Genomic DNA, 16736 nt, shown 5'->3' with positions numbered 1-16736 from the left:
ATACTCAAGGCATCTGTCAGAGTGTTTAGCCATGAGGACGCGGCAGTGTTGTGCATCTTTGTGTTAGCTCTTGCCGTGAACAATCAAACGCAGAGTCTTGCTGGCATTTGTTCTGACGCTCATCTGCAGTTAGATCGGGCATCTCTCTTTCAGGTTGTGGATCTGCAGTAGGCTGGAACAGCCCTGTTCCATTTATCTCCTTCTGTGGCCCTGGCTAGAGAGGCAAGGGCTACCTGGATAGCACGCTCCTCGTGGCAGAGGTCAGAAGCTTCCAAAGGCATGAGTGGAAATGCAGATGCCTTTTAATTCTTGAAAATGGCACAATGTTATACTTGCCCACATTTCATCGAGCAATGGCAGTCACGTGGCCAAGCTGAAAATCAATGGATGAGAAACATATTCCGTCAATGGAGGTGGGGGTGGGGAAGAGGAGTCAATTGCTTACAATTAATCATGTATCACAATCAATGTCTGGGACAGTCTTTGGAACATAGTAGGTGTTTATTACATTTTAGTGTGCTTATTTGCTCTTAATAAAAGATTTCAGTGGTTTACCATTTTTAAAATCCTAATAATATATTAAAAGTAGAGTCAAATACAGCGAACTCATTAACTTAGAGTTTCATCACATTGCCTGCAAGTTCTTTGCTTATTTATCTGCCTCCTTCACTCTGCCATGATGTCTTTTCTCATTAGTATCCTCACCCCCTCGGTAGTGGGCTTGACATCTGGGAAGTGAGCACTAAATGCTCACTGAATAGAGAATAAAAGAAAGTCAGAGTGGAAGAGAGGACAGAAGGAGATCAAAGCAAAGCTAGGTCAAAACAAAGCAAGTGCTCACGTGCCGAGAGCATCTCTCCCCTTGAGGAGCTCATAATTGGTGTTTCAGCTTTTTCTAGAATATTTATTCTTTCCTTTGAAGTGATAGTCAAAAACTTTTGATTTAACCAGTTGTTATCATAAGTATAATTCATCGTAAGGTAAGCCCCTGAATGTGCTTTTGTTTGCTAATTTATAAGTCATATAGGATATATGATGAGAATGCAAACTGAGCAAGATTCATTTAGGTTTGAAGTCCCTAGGAACCACAGAAAAAAGAATCATGAAATATTTACAGCTCAATGAGCTTTAGACTCAATCTAATCTTGCTAGTTGAATTAGGACACAAAAAAGCGAGTTAAAAATAATATTAATAGCAGAAATTCGATAATATAATTGTCCGTAATCATGTATCTATGAGAGTGCAGAGCCAGAAAGGTAATCTAGGTCTCCTGTTTTGGTTTCAGTATGCTTTGCATTTCCCTCTGCTTCCCTGATATTGCAATTAATTTTACTATAAAAATATTATAAATATTAATATATCCATATAATATAAAAATATTAATCTCTTTTATATGAATTTCAAAATTAGGGCATTACATTTGTGAAGAGATTTATGCATAATCATGGATAGACCTTGAAAATAGAATATCAAGCAAAAGAAGACCAGAAAAAGGAAAACTTATAGTATGATTGCATTTATATATAGTTAAAAGGCAGGCAAAATCCTCAATGGGGCTGGAAGTCCAGGAGTGGTTAATTTCACTAAAGGGAGAAGATTGTGGGTAGACAGAGGTCGAGAGGAATTGGGAGCGCCATGGGAGATGCTGTTCTGCTTCTTCATCTAGGTGGTTTTCACATGGCTCTACCCCCTGTGTAGACTGTTTGTTTAGAAACCTGCTATCAGTCTTCCTCATTGAACATGCCCAAGTGAATTTTAGGTATTATGATGCTGGTGTTCTCTAAATCTTTTGGCACTGCTCTCCAATTTTTTTTTTTTTGTGTGAGGAAGATCAGCCCTGAGCTAACATCTGATGCCAATCCTCCTCTTTTTTTTCTCTGAGGAAAACTGGCCCTGAGCTAACACCCGTGCCCATCTTCCTCTACTTTCTATGGGCCGCCGCCACAGCATGGCTCTACAAGCAGTGCATCGGTGTGTGCCCAGGATCCAAACTGGCGAACCCTGGGCCGCCGCAGCAGAGAGTGCACACTTAACCGCTTGCGCCACCAGGCCAGCCCCTCCAATTTGTTTTTCCTGAAAGTCCTAGTTCCCTAATTCACAGTGCAATCTTGTCTCAAGGTCTTTTCTCATGACACTTGTGTCTCTGTTGCAGATTTCCGGTGAGACACCTTTTATTCTGCCATCCTTTACAAAGATGAAGTTGCCAAGGATAACACAATCCATTCTCTCCTGTTCTTGCACACTCCTCCTGGACAATTCCATGAGGTACAATGCTACAGTGACAAATGCCTTACCATAATGCCTTTTTTTTTTTTTTTGGCACCACAAAGGTAATAAAAGCATCACAGAAAATCAAATAATCATATAAAAAGAAAATTTCTGTCTCCCTCTCCTTCTCCCTCTATGCATACACATACACAGAAATGCAAAGAGATCAAAGAGAAACAAAAGGAAGACACACAAAAGAAGAAAGAAAACCGATAGACGTATATATCCATACACACACACACAGAAAACAGAACAGTCAGCTGGGATTTCTTCTTGCAAAATAAGAAATTTTGTTTTTGGAACATAAAATATATAATTTATCAAATTATTTTGATAAATTTATTGCTTTCATGTTATAAATACATAACTTGAACATGTTTCTAGAACTAAAAAATAATAATATATTTATTCCATTCTTGGATATTTAGGTTTTTGTCATCTTTAGTTCAAATAATGTTAGGTAAACATCCTTATTACTATATTTGTGAAAGAATTCAGGAAAGTGAAATTGCTAAATTGAAGAGAATGGACATTAACAAACAGCTCTCCTGAAATGTGACAATTTACCCTCCCAGAATAGATACATAAAAGTGCTGATTATACCCACTCACCTGAGGGGAGACAGCATTGGGCGTCTTATGTATACATGAAGGGTGGAGTTTTTTGTTTGTTTGTTTTGTTTTGATATGATTTTTAAGAGTATGTGAGAAAAATATTTTCTCTTTGACATTTTATTTATTTGATTGGCAACTAATGCAAAAAATAGTCTTTATTTTCATTTCCAATAGATATGTGTTATTAGTTTCTTATTGCTGCTGTGACAAATTACTGTATATTTAATGGCTTAAAATAGCACAAATTTATTATCTTACGGTTCTGGAAATCAAAATACCAAAATGGGTCTCACTGGGTTACAATCACGGTATCAGCAGGGCTGAGTTCCTTCTGGGGACTCTAGGGTAGCATCCATTTCCTCACTTTATCCAGCTTCTGGAGGTTGTCCGCATTCTTCCGCTGACGGCCCCTTCATCCATTTTCAAAGTCAGCAGCATAATATCTTCAGATCTCTCTCTGAATCAGGCCTTCTCCTCTCCCTCTTTCTTTAAAGAACTCTTTTGATTAGATTGAGCTCAGATAATCCAGGATAATCTCCTTATTTTAAGGACAGCTGATTAGCAATCTTACTTTCATCTACAACCTTATTTCTCCCTATCACATAACTTAACATATTCACAGGCTTGGGGATTAGGACCTCGGCATCTTTGAGGGCCATTATTCAGGCTACCATTCATTTTAATATCTAATTCTCAGATATGTACACAAATAGATAGAAGAAAGATAGGTGATAAGATAGGATAGATAAATTTAGAAAGAGGGACACTTGAGCCTTTCCAGTATTTTTTACCTAACAGATGAGAGCTATCCCCTAAAAAGTTTCTTGTTTTGCTTTCAAGAAACAATGCCCTAAGAGCAAAGCCTTCTCACGTTGTCTTTTGTAGGTTCCTGGAGGATGTTACCCTCCAGGACAAGGCACAATTGTAGGATTTCTAAGGGGAAAGAGCTGTACTTGTATAAAGTAGGATAAATCAAGTTGATTGAGAAAGGAGGTAAAAGGGAAAATTAGAAGACCTCAGGCAGGGACCAGCCCCGTGGCTTGGTGGTTGAGTGAGCGCGCTCCGCTGCTGGCGGCCCGGGTTCAGATCCCTGGCGCTCACCGACGCACTGCTTCCCCGGCCATGCTGAGGCTGCGTCCCACATACAGCAACTAGAAGGATGTGTAGCTATGACCTACAACTATCTGCTGGGGCTTTGGAGGGAAAAAATAAAAATAAATAAAATCTTTAAAAAAAAAAGACCTCAGGCACATTCTTTGCAGATTTGAGGGAGCGGGAGCGGCACGCATGGAAGTGGAGGCTCTACAAATTAATTCCCCTAAAGACTTCCTGTATTGCCATTCTGAAGACTGTTCTAAGAAATTGTATAGCCCCTATAAACCCTTCAGTCTAAGCTTAAAGGTAAAAAGAAAAAAAACACTTAGATTTAATGTAATTTTTCTTTAATGAATTAGGGCTTTACTAGCCTCTGATTAGCAGAGACAGAGTCAGAACAAAGAGCATCAGTAATAGGGAATTCACTTCGATGAGAAAATTTGTTTGAGTGTAGCAGCCAACTGCTAGGTGGGCAGTGTTTCCCTCTCTACTTGGAACTGGCAGTGTCCACAGTAACCACTAACACTTATGTAGTACTCACACAATGCTAAGATTGATTCTAAGCAGTTTTCACATATTAATTCATTTGATCCTCACCTGCCCAAGAAAAAAGATGAAATGGAAACTATTATTGATAGGTTCCCTCCTCTGGGCACCCCGGGCGACCTTGGGAACCCAGGGCAGAGGCAGGGACTTGATCGGCACCTCAAGGGGTGCGAGGGGATCTACCAATCAAGCCAGGAGGAGATTACAGGTGGAGATTCAGAGAAGAACAAGAAATGACAGTCGGGACTCAGGTAGTGTGGTGCACCCCAGTCAGTGGCTTCGCAGGGGGAGGGAGAGCTGGAGGACCGAGGAGCAGCTAGATGGTTCCGAGGAGCAGCTGCATCACTCAAGGTCAACTCCAGACTGGAGGACCGAGGAGCAGTTGCATTAGTCAAGGTCAACTCCAGGAGTCTGCCCCCCTGAGCCTTGGCATGCTCGGGATTTTATTGAGTACAGAAGCTTTTAGGGAGGGAAGGAGAGGAAAGAGTAGGGGAGGGGTCCACTCAGCAGTGTGAAATCTCTTTCTGCGAAATCTTCTTCTATGGTCAGCTAGGCGTTGTCTTCGTCTGCGATCAGCTAGGTGTTATGTCTTTGCTGTAATATGCGTTCTAGCAAAGCAAGCAATACAATGTCCACAAAGTCAGGTTTCTCTGGGTCAAAAAGGCAAGGAGAATGTCCAAGACCCCTTTAACTTGATCCCGGAGCTCTACTTCCACATCCAGTGGTCCTTGGTTCTCCAGCTGTTCACTCATGATGCCTTTACATTTTATCATCCTCATTCTAAAAAAGAAAAACATGAAGGCACAAAGTTAATAGTCTCACCCTAAGTCACACAGCTAGCAATTAGTGGAATTGAGTTTGAACCCAGGCCATCTGGCTCCAGTGCCCACAATAAGACTTTACAGAGGATGTTTTATCTCATTCTAGATGCAGCATTGGGTTGGCCCATTCCTCCATCTGAATTTTTGCACTATGTCTTGAAGGTATTAATACCTTCTGAGCTTCTACTGCATCAAATGTGTGGTGCCGAGTTCTAGGAATTCAAATATCAATAAGGCACCTTTAATATTTAATTTTCATTAGTCATTTTAACAAGAAATAATTTTCTAATTGGCTATACAATTTTTAGAAATTAAAACTTGAACTATTATCTAAAATTTTAAGAACACTGAAAGCACGTAAGCCCGTGTAGCTAATATACTTTACAATGCTGTGCTTTTGAATTTATTTCCCAAATATTTGTTGAGAATATATCATGTGCCAAAACTGCTGGACTCTGAGGTAATAGTCAAATGTATTTACGACCTTCTCTACCAAACCAGAAATGCTCTAGGATCCTTAAGGGCATTGTCCCTCAGACATCTCAGCAGGAGAAGAGATAACCTCAAAGAGATTTTGGGGTATAGCTTACGTCTAATGGAGTGAAATCCACAGTGTTCTTGAGGAAATAGTTTTGGCAAAGGCACTGCCATCTTGGACTGAAAGGTACAGAGAGATAAATAAAAGAAGGCTGCTGAAATCCTGAAGTTCCACTGGCAGGAAGCACGGTGATGACACTGCTCAGCAGCAAATATGTGTTACCTCCCATGAAAAGGGAAGGATGACTCAGAAGGTGAAACCAAGACCCCAGAGGGTTCTTGGGATCTGATTCTCTGGGGAAGAGAACAGCCTAGATGTTACAGAGGGTGCCAGAGATTAGCACCTGACAGAAAAGCATACACACTTTTGAAACCTCCCTATGAAATTCTCAGAAATGCTAATAGCACATAAAGAGGCTGAATTTACTTTGTAGTCAGGTGGGGCCAGAGCCAGGATGTATCAGTCAACTATTTCCGTGAAACCCCTTTGTAACAAACCGTTACAATACGCAGGGGCATAGAACCAAATAACTGTTTCTTCCAGCTCATGCATCTGTGGGTGGGCTGGAGATTGGCTGAGCTAGGCTAGGCCTTGCAGGCAATTCTGCTTCAAGATGAACATCCAGCTAGATTTGGTCGCTCACGGCAAGTGCACTCATTCTACTCCTATGTACTTATTCTAGGGCCCAGGGTACTTGAAAGGAACTCTTTTCACTACATGGCAGAATCACAGAAGAGCTAGACCCAACATGCAAGTCCATTTCAAACCTCTGTTTGTGTTCTGTCTGCAAACATCCTATTGGCCAGAGCAAGTCTCATGGCCACATCCAACCTCACTGGAGCAGGATGCAACACTCCTCCCACGTGGATCAGCCAAGGGTGGATACTGGCTGAACGGATTTTAATCTACCAGCCAGGGTAATTCAAGTTAGAGTATTTCCAGTTATCTTGATGGACTAGAAGTTTCACACATGCCTAGCAAGGAGTGAGCATGAAAAAAAAAAGGCTCCAATGAATAAAACTTATTTAGCCAAAAGGCTGAGAGATAGCCATTGCCCGTCTATCTCCAAACTTAGACTGTTCTGTGATTTAATACATATAGAAGCAAAAAAAATCCTACAGATATTTATAAAACGTGTAGATCACTGAACTATGAAGGGTAGCCCTGAGGAGTATCCATTTAAAATTAATGCAGTAAAATGTAGGATACTCACGTTTTAAACCCCAGCTAGATTTTACTTAAGAGAGAGGCCAAATGCATAATATGTATGGATGATGTGCAAATATGAATCAATATCTGTAATTATCGAATAAGCATAAATATTATATAAATGTACATACATAATTATGTTTGCAAGTAGATAAAATAGTTGCTATGGTAAGTGCATTTCTTGGGTACACTTTTGGAAAAACTTAGTGGAGTATGTGAAAAGGGAGACAGGAAAACGGGAAATGGGGACTAGGTAGGTTGGACAAAATATTCTTGATAGTTTAATTTATAGTAACTGTTATTGAAAACATGATTTTAGCATTTGGATACATTTGTTAAGAATCAATAAAAAGTTTTATTCGCTTAAAATAAGAGATCTTTTCTATAGAATGTTTTCATTATAAAGTAGCTTACATTTGTAAAAAAAAAGGTGTCATATTTATATTGTTTCCTACAATCCTTTGATGAAAACATTACAAATGTTGTCAAACTACTTACATTTTCCAGGATGTAAGATGTTTTACATCCAGAGAATGTTTAATTACTTTACTGATTAATTTTTTAATGCAATTGCTATTTAGCAGCTGTTTTGACAAAACTGCCTTCCTCATTATAGAAATTCTACTTGTGAAAAGAAGTCAACCATAGCAAATGGACTTATTGAATTATCCAGTTCACCAATTATATAGTATAAAATTATTCACCCTCATATAATTTGATCAGGAAAAATCATTTATCTTTAGCAACTCTCTAAAATTAGATATTATGCTGCAGGAAAGCTGCAATTTTAAAAGTGTCTGTAGTTAGAAAACTTTTAAAACGTATTTGAACACTGAATTATTGCCTATTTTCTCGTACCACTTTGTTATAAAAAAGGTTAGTATCTAAGTAATTGCTCCGCTGAGCCCACTTCTCTCACCATTTAAAAAGCATCACTTAGTTCTTTAAATGCAAAATGCCTATCAGTTATTATTATTGTCTGTGCAATTTAGTGGAGACTTCATTCGTATTATATTTCAATGTTTATAAATTAATGAATTCAGAATCAATTCATTTCCTAATAAAACCAACATAATTTAATTGGAAATTCTTCCATATTATCATGAGTATAGGTATATATTAGAAGCACTGTAGCAAAGCATTTGTAAAGGTTGAGCTGACACTTAACATTTCTTATTCAGAGTGCTGTGCTCAGCATTAATATCACTTTCCAATCTATTTATAGGTCTTTGTGTCTTATCTTATTTAAAGACCATGCTTGATGTCTTTTAAGATTACTTTTCTGTTACAGCTAACCAAGTGGATCTAAATAGGCTTATCAATAAAATGAATACTCCAATGAACCAAAAATGAGCATTTCAGCTATCATTTGAAGCTATATAGATTAATTTTTCCTATTTGATCAGTTTTTCTAGTTTTTCTGTCTTCCAAGTAACATATTACTCAGTTAAAAGTCAAGAAGAATATATAGCTTTACTTAAAATGTATCTATGTACATTTTTCTATCAATTATTATATTTATATATCTGCCTATAATACATCATCACATAATTTATAGGCAAATATAATGATATATATCCATATACCACTAATAATTTGGGAAAAACTCCAAAAAATTAATGAAGAAATATCAAAGAAAAAAGTTACTCACTGAAATAATAACCAATTGACTAAGGCATCATAAAGGGAATATACATTTAGCATGATGTATTTAACTTTTAATTCTTTTCTAGATTAAGTTGGAAGTCATATGAATGGTAGCTTTTTTTCCCCCCAGAAGAATCACCAATGTAATTGGCTAAAGATGGACGGACGGGAGAAGAGTCATTTAATATAAAATATGTGATTGTCTTAAAATAAGATATACAACAATTTTCTCACTAAAATGTTTACTGAGGCTGGCCCGGTGGCATAATGGTTAAGTTCACGTGTTCTGCTTCAGTGGCCCAGGGTTCATGGGTTCGGATCCCGGGTGAGGGACTACACACCACTCATCAAGCCATGCTGTAGTGGCATCCTACATACAAAATAGAGGAAGATTGGCACAGATGTTAGCTCAGGGCCAATCTTTCTCACCAAAAAAACAAAATGTTTTGCTATTTAGCAAGCCACTCATCACAAGAATTCAATAAAAATCTATGTAAAAGAATCACACCTATCCAAACAACTGGTGATATTGTTTTAGCACCCGCATAAATACTGGGCTCCCAAGGAAAAGCTTTATACTCTGAAAATGCTTTGCATTTGGCTGTAAAATATTTTGTTACGTCATTCTAGGTCTAACCAAAAGAATCAATAATTTTCATGATATTATTATGTAACAATTCTCTTATTATTCTCTTTATAAATCCATATTAGATGTTTATCAGTTTTCCATGAATGTGAGGTGGACATTGTTGCTCCTATTTTACAGAGAAGAAACTGAGGCCTGGAGAGGAAAGGGACCTGGTCAAAATCACCCAGCTAGGATGCAGCAAGTGTCAGAGGTGAACTGTGCTCAGTTCCTAAAAAGCACCAATTGTTTTCCTTTCATTCTTAGAGTTCAAATTCTTCTTCCACTGAGAAGTCTCTCCTGACCATGCCAAGGAGTACCCCCTCACCCTCTCTCAGCCTTTCCTCCAGTGTGTTTGTCCACTTGTAAAGAAAAATAGTAAAAACATGATCCTGTTACATACTGTTAATAAGAGATACACCTAAATCATAAGGCACCAGAAATTCTGACAGTGAAAATATGGAAAAATTTGACTTTTTGGGGACGGGGGATGTTTTCTTAGACCAGGATCTGATCGTGTTTCCTTTCTTGATCCAAGTGCTAGATACATAGATAAGTTCACTTACAGATAATTAATAAGCCTTATGATTTCAGCAATGTTCCACATGTTCAACAAAATGTTAACTGAAATAAAACTAACTAATCGATAAGATCAACAAAAATTTAAAGATATACCAGAAAATTAAGACACACGTAAGTACTTGGACACACACAAACACATGTTTGTAAATACCCATTTAATTTTCTCTTCCATGAAAGAAGAAATCTTAATGGAATTATAAACTATTTGGAACTGGAAAATAATAAAAAATACTATCAAAACCTCAGATGTAAAGTGGTATTTTTAGTGACTCTTTGAGCCTTAACTATTTGTAGAATAATTTATTCAAAAATTGCTAAAACTTAATGCCTAAATATTTAACATAAGAAGTTTGATAAAATTAAAAGAAAAAAATAGAAGGAAAAAATTGGTAAAGATAAATCTGAACAGAAATTACAAAAGAAGATAAAATAGAGAATATTAAAAATGTTCTTTCTTTGGTTATTTACGAAAAAAATAATAAAATAGACAAAGCTCAGACAAGACTTTTAAAGAAGCAAAGAAGTAAATAAACAAAGAGATGTGAGGATCACTACAGTTATAGCAGATATTAGAAAAATATTAGAGCAAATTAAAATTTCTTTGGGCCAATACATTTGAAAAGTTAGACAATCAGGTTAGTTTCCTAGAAAAATATATAAAAATATATCAAATATATGCCAATACTCAATCAATTATAAATAAATACCTTGAATATTTCTATAATTACAATTGAATTAGTAGTTGAAAAATATACCCTTCATGAGAGAGAGAGAAGGAGAGAAGAGACAGAGAGAGAGGGACATAGATGGTTTTGCAGGAATAGGTCACACTAGTTTTTCAAAAACTGCACCAAGGAATAGGAAGATGGAACTCTTCTTACCCTTGTATAATGCAAATATAACCATGATATCAAAATAAGAAAAATATGTTGATAGGAAAAAATGAATAACTTAGAGATCCATTTCATCAATGAATCCTAATACAGAATACCCTAAAGAAATAATTAGCAACCAAATGGAACAATTTATAAAAATATTATATTATGAATTCATGATTCATATTAAGAATATACTTTTAATATGAGAAAATCTATTACTATTACTCATCAAAATAGGAGATTAAACAAAAAAAAACCTATATGATATGCCAGTAGATCTCTAACATGTATTGAATAAAATGTAATACTTACTTATGATAAAAATAAAATATCTTAGAAAAGTAGGAATTTAAAATAATCGCATTATCCTTAATATGATCAAGATCATATATAAATGAATTTAAGAAAACACTCAAAAATTCTATGTGGAAAAAAGCATAAGATATTATTTAAAGATATAAACCAAGGTCTAAATAAATTGATAGTTTCATCAATGGTTGGATGTGAAGACTCAATATCGAAAAGAAGTCCATTTTTCCCTCTTTATTCCATCAGTTCAATGAAAATCCATTAAATATTCCAATAGAGTTTTTGTAGGAAATTGTCAAGAAGATTATAAAATGTTTATGAGAGAGCAAGGGGTCAGGAAAAGTCAAGACTATTTCAAAGAACAAGGTCTGTGGCCTTCTGGCAAAGAGACACAGATTCTTATTAGCAAGCTATTTATTGTCAGTGTTCATAGTTACACAAGACACAATTTACATTAGTTTAAGGAGAAAGAAATGTATTTATGGATCTTGGTAAGCTCCCAGCCTCACTGGTGTCTTGAGAGAAAGACGCTCAGGGCTAAGTGTCCAGGAACCACTTCCTAACTAGAGTTGGTCTGATGAGGGACTACTGCTGCCATTATCTGTTAGGATGAGGGAGTTTGCCACCTTGACCCAGAAGCAAGTCACCAAGCTGTTCCAATGAGGCACAGTCACTGCAGTCACTGACACGGACGCCAGATGACTCTGTCTCCTCCATCACCCCCACCAGCTGAGCCAGCAATGAATTCAGGCCAATTCCATTTCCTTCCAGGACTCGTTTTTGCATTGAAGTCTCCCATGAATGTGTGAGTGACTGGAATGACCTAGACAATACTTCTGCATTCTAACTACAAGGAAATGAAGGGTTTTATATGTATTATAATTTGGGAAGATAGGTTTCAGAATAGGAGAAACAATCAAATGTGGAGAAGGGATGGAATGACCTGGGCACTCACGAAAGTAAGATTTGGTCTACTGCTGTGTAATTAAGGAGGTGCATGAGGGCTCAGGAAAGAAAAAGAGCACAGTGGAAGAGAAGAAAGTCATAGCCCATTATGGAAAAGCAAAATGCTTAATCATGTAGAGAAATATAAATGTAGGGAATGATTTATTTAGCAAAATATACGCACAAAAAAAGTATAAAATCACATCTTCCGTTCGGCAAATAAAGACTATAGACATAGAGAAAAGATGAGTCTCGGATTTCAAGAAGATATTTACAGCACATTTGACTGATGAAGAACTCATATCCACAACACTTTTGTTTTACAATGTCCACAAATCTGCAAAAGAAGACCACCCCCTAAAAAAGTTTAAAAAGGAAAAGAAGAAATTAATTGGCAATCCCAGAAGAGGAAACGTTAATGCTCATTAGCAATATGAATATGTGTTTTACCTCATCAGTAATCAGGGAAAACAAATTGTAACAAGATTACATTTTCCACCCACTTGATTAGCAAACATTTAAAGACCTGACTGTAACTAGTACTGACAAGATGTAAGGAAATGAGGACATTCAAACACTACCGGTGGAAGAATTGATTGCTCTAGTCACTCTGAAGAGTCCTTTGGCTACATCTAGTAAGTCTGGAGATGAATACGCCCTAAGACCCAATTTTCCATATATATATGGAGATATATACAGAAGTGATACATATATACAAAAGTATTTGTTGCAACATAGTTTAAAATAACAAAACATTGATAATCAGTAAAACGACCATAGACCAGATAATGAATAAATTTTACATGCATGTCACAAAATGTTATAAAAGTGAAATAAATCAACTAAAGCTGTAACTGTCCCCATGAATAAATATCAAGACCACATTGGTGAGCAAAATAAAAGCGAGTTTCTGAATGATTTAATGACATCTGTGTAAAGTTTTTAAATATACAAAACAATATAAAATGGTTATAAATGTTATGTTATGACATGTTTAAAAGCACACACAGGAACGCAAGGTAACAAGTACAGGACACTGTTTAGTTATAAAGATATATTTAGGAGGGGATTGAGATGAAGGGGGTAGAAAAAGGGCTTCAATTTTAACTGCCATGTTTCATTTCTTAAGCTGGCTGAAGTTACATTAGTGTTGGTTACTAGTATCGTCGATACATATTTGCACTTCTGAAATAATGAATGTTAAATTTAACAAGATGAATAGTGCCACATAACTGAACTATTATAGTATGATGATATGTTCATATATGATTTTGAAAAGATTTTGCCAGATAACTTTTACACTTTTCGGCTTAAATAGAAAGAGAAAATATATACAACACCCTGGAGGACACAGAAGAGGTGGCTCACCATCCAAAGCTTAGGCTGCCCCTGTTGCTTCTAAGGGCTTAGGGATCAACATCTCAGCACAGGTTGCAACCCACCCACCCTTCTCAGTTGGAAAGCTCTGATCTAGGAAACTGGCTGCCCTAACAGTTCCTACCAGAGTTGGGTTACCACATCCAGAAACTGGATGTTTGCATTGTAGACCCAGATATCTGATGGTTAATCCATCCAAGGGTCAGGGTGATCTTGTGGACATAGATGCAGTGACCAAATTCACAAAGACTATTAGGGGAAAATCAGCACATCCATTAGCTTATTAATTTGTAGATATAGTACCATTAAACAGATTATACAAGTATGCCCTCTGATCTGTATAGTCTCTGTGAGAAAATTTAGAAAGGAAACAAAATTATAATCAATTTTCTGAGAAGCATGAAATCAGAGCACGCTGAGTTATTTGAGAAATGCAATGGTTAAAAACATTTACTTTGATAGCCTGACAGTCAAAGTCAAAACAATGACTTCATCTCTGAGAAACTATTTTCTTTGTTTCAAATGCTGAGAAGATTCTGTTCAGATTGAATTAACCTATCCAAGAGTGAGAATCTGGAGTCTGACTCTGCCTGCATTTCCAAGTTCTTGAGGGCACAGTTATTACACTTTTAAACAAGGAAGAGATTTCAGGAACCCAAAAGTTGTCATTTCTCCTCACAAAAATGACAAGATTTGCTTCAATTTTTATCTGAGAAGACAATTGTTTTGTTGATCATTTCATGATATGAACCCCTCTGCTCTATGTCTTTTGTAAAATATTATGTTTAATATAACATTAATTGGATTTAGACATAAAGAAAATAAGTCAAAATGATTTGAGCTTTCCTTAATCCATGGTAACAATTGCAGATTTTTTTCTATACTTAAAACAGTAGGAGTTTTCTTTAGTCAATATTCCTAGATATGAATATTATACGAAATACTGTAATTAAATTATTTGTTACACATTCTTATTCTAAAGGAGATCTATTTCTCAAGAACAATATTCAATTTTATTTCTTGAGTCATTAATAAATTTAATTGAGACCTAGACTCTCATCAAACGGCTTCATACTTACACATCCACAAGTATGTTTCATGTAATATTCAGCAGTCTCTTATAAAGAGCAATTACTACAATTCTTATTCAGACACTTATTATTTCTACCTTCTACTAGAGGAATTCATGTAATATTATTATGCATTCTGTAAACTCTAAGTTAAAATAATTAACTTCTAGTGGGTGGTGATGAACTGAAAAATAAATATTTTGCAAGACTCACGTGTCATAACAATATGTGACACTATTTATTTGGCACTCATTTAATTTCACTGTGTAAATGACATTTCCTTTCCAACAAGATTTAGTGAATAGATGTCTAGATACTGTGGCATTTGACATTTGACCAACATTGAATATTAAGAGCTTTTTCTGAAGTGCAAGTAATTCAACATAAACAAATTATCGGGAGACTGGGAATACTACAGAACTCAAGGTTGGGATATCAGGCATTAGTAATGGGGTAGATTTTTTAATAATAACTCTTCACAGAGGATTGTGATGGGGTCAGTTTTAGGCCCACTCTCCCAGGCTATCTTAGACTCTCACAGCTTCAAAAAGAGGCTGGGTTCAGTGCCCCTCCTCAATATTTCCATCATCAGAGCTGGAAGTGGAGTATCAATAAAAACTACCTAGGTCTACTTGCAAATAGGCATGTGATGATCAGTATATGGTTAGGTGTCCCTTGGCGTTCCTCCTCTGGAAGCTAAGGGCTCAGGCCTGATCTTTAGGAATCAAGAGAGAATGTAAGAGGCACAGTTTTGAGATCCTGGATCTTCTGAATTACAACCTCAAACTCAGGAATCGGATGTAGACTTAGAGAGGATAACTCTAGTCAAGATTAAGGAAGGTACTTTCAACTGGCATATTCTTCATCTGGTGACTCATAGAAATCAAAACAGTGATGCATAATCAGGGTGGCAGAACCGATTGTGGAGAAGGAAATCTAACATCTGAGAAATGCTCAACAAATTTTAGTGGATAGACATTAAGAAAATATAATTTTCTATAAAGTCACTTTATTTTCATTGCATTACTTGAATTATATACTAAATTCAGGCAAATTATCCTCACTTTAGAGGGCAATAGAATATAAGAAGAGACACCAAACTATTATAATGGTATAAAAAGCAAAATATTACAGAGATTTATCAGATTGTGCTCATTCAAAGAAAATAGTATTTTGCTTTTATTTAGTATAGTATAAGTAATACTTAATTGTATACTAAATAGAAAATTAATAATATAACCATTATAGAAATAACAATTATTATTTTGCAGACTAGACTCCAGAATAAAAATTCATATTATAGATTTACATATACTTATATAAAGCAATATTTCCCAAGAAATTGGATTATACTAAAGGCTTTTATGAATTTTTAAAAATGTATCAAAAAATGTTGAATATTTCCATGTATTTTATATATATATATATATATATATATTTTTTTTTTTTTTTTGGTGAGGAAGATCAGCCCTGAGCTAACATCTGCCAATCTTCCTCTTTTTGCTGAGGAAGACTGGCCCTGGGCTAACATCCATGCCCATCTTCCTCCACTTTATATGGGACGATGCCACAGCATGGCTTGCAGAACGCTGCATCGGTGTGCACCCGGGATCTGAACCGGTGAGCCCCTGGCCGCCGCAGCGGAGCGTGCACATTTAACCGCTTGCGCCACCGGGCTGGCCCCTATATATAATTTTAATAGTTTTATAGTGCTCCATTATGGGGCACCAATTAATTTATTGATTCAATATTCTATTGTTAAATTTAGGTTGTTTTCTATTTAAAATATTAAATATTATATTTGAATGACATATGTATTTAGACAATAATCAAATAATACTAAATCATTATGCGACATATTGTTAAGGAACTGATGTCTAATACTGCCTTGAAACACTAATCAATGTTAGCCTCATTAAAAGTGATACATCCAGACATTTTGTACTTCATGCAATAGAAATTTCACAATACTACCTGTGAAATATTCTAAAAGTTGACTCACAAATCTAATCAAGCCTCTATATCTTTTCAAATTTACAGGAAATATAAGAGATAAAGGAACAATTTAAGTTCATCACATAGAAGCTACTGGCCAAATTCAGGGTGGGGGACATTCTATAGGATAAATAACCATATTTTCCAAACAAATCATTGGCATTACAAAAAAAAAAAAAGTAATGATGTACTAATGCTCTTAAGAAAGAGACTTAA

The sequence above is a fragment of the Ceratotherium simum genome, chromosome 14 (genome assembly GCF_057802395.1).
Source record: "Ceratotherium simum simum isolate JZ-2026a chromosome 14, ASM5780239v1, whole genome shotgun sequence".
Classification (NCBI taxonomy): Eukaryota; Metazoa; Chordata; class Mammalia; order Perissodactyla; family Rhinocerotidae; genus Ceratotherium; species Ceratotherium simum.
This window is presented reverse-complemented; position numbering follows the sequence as displayed.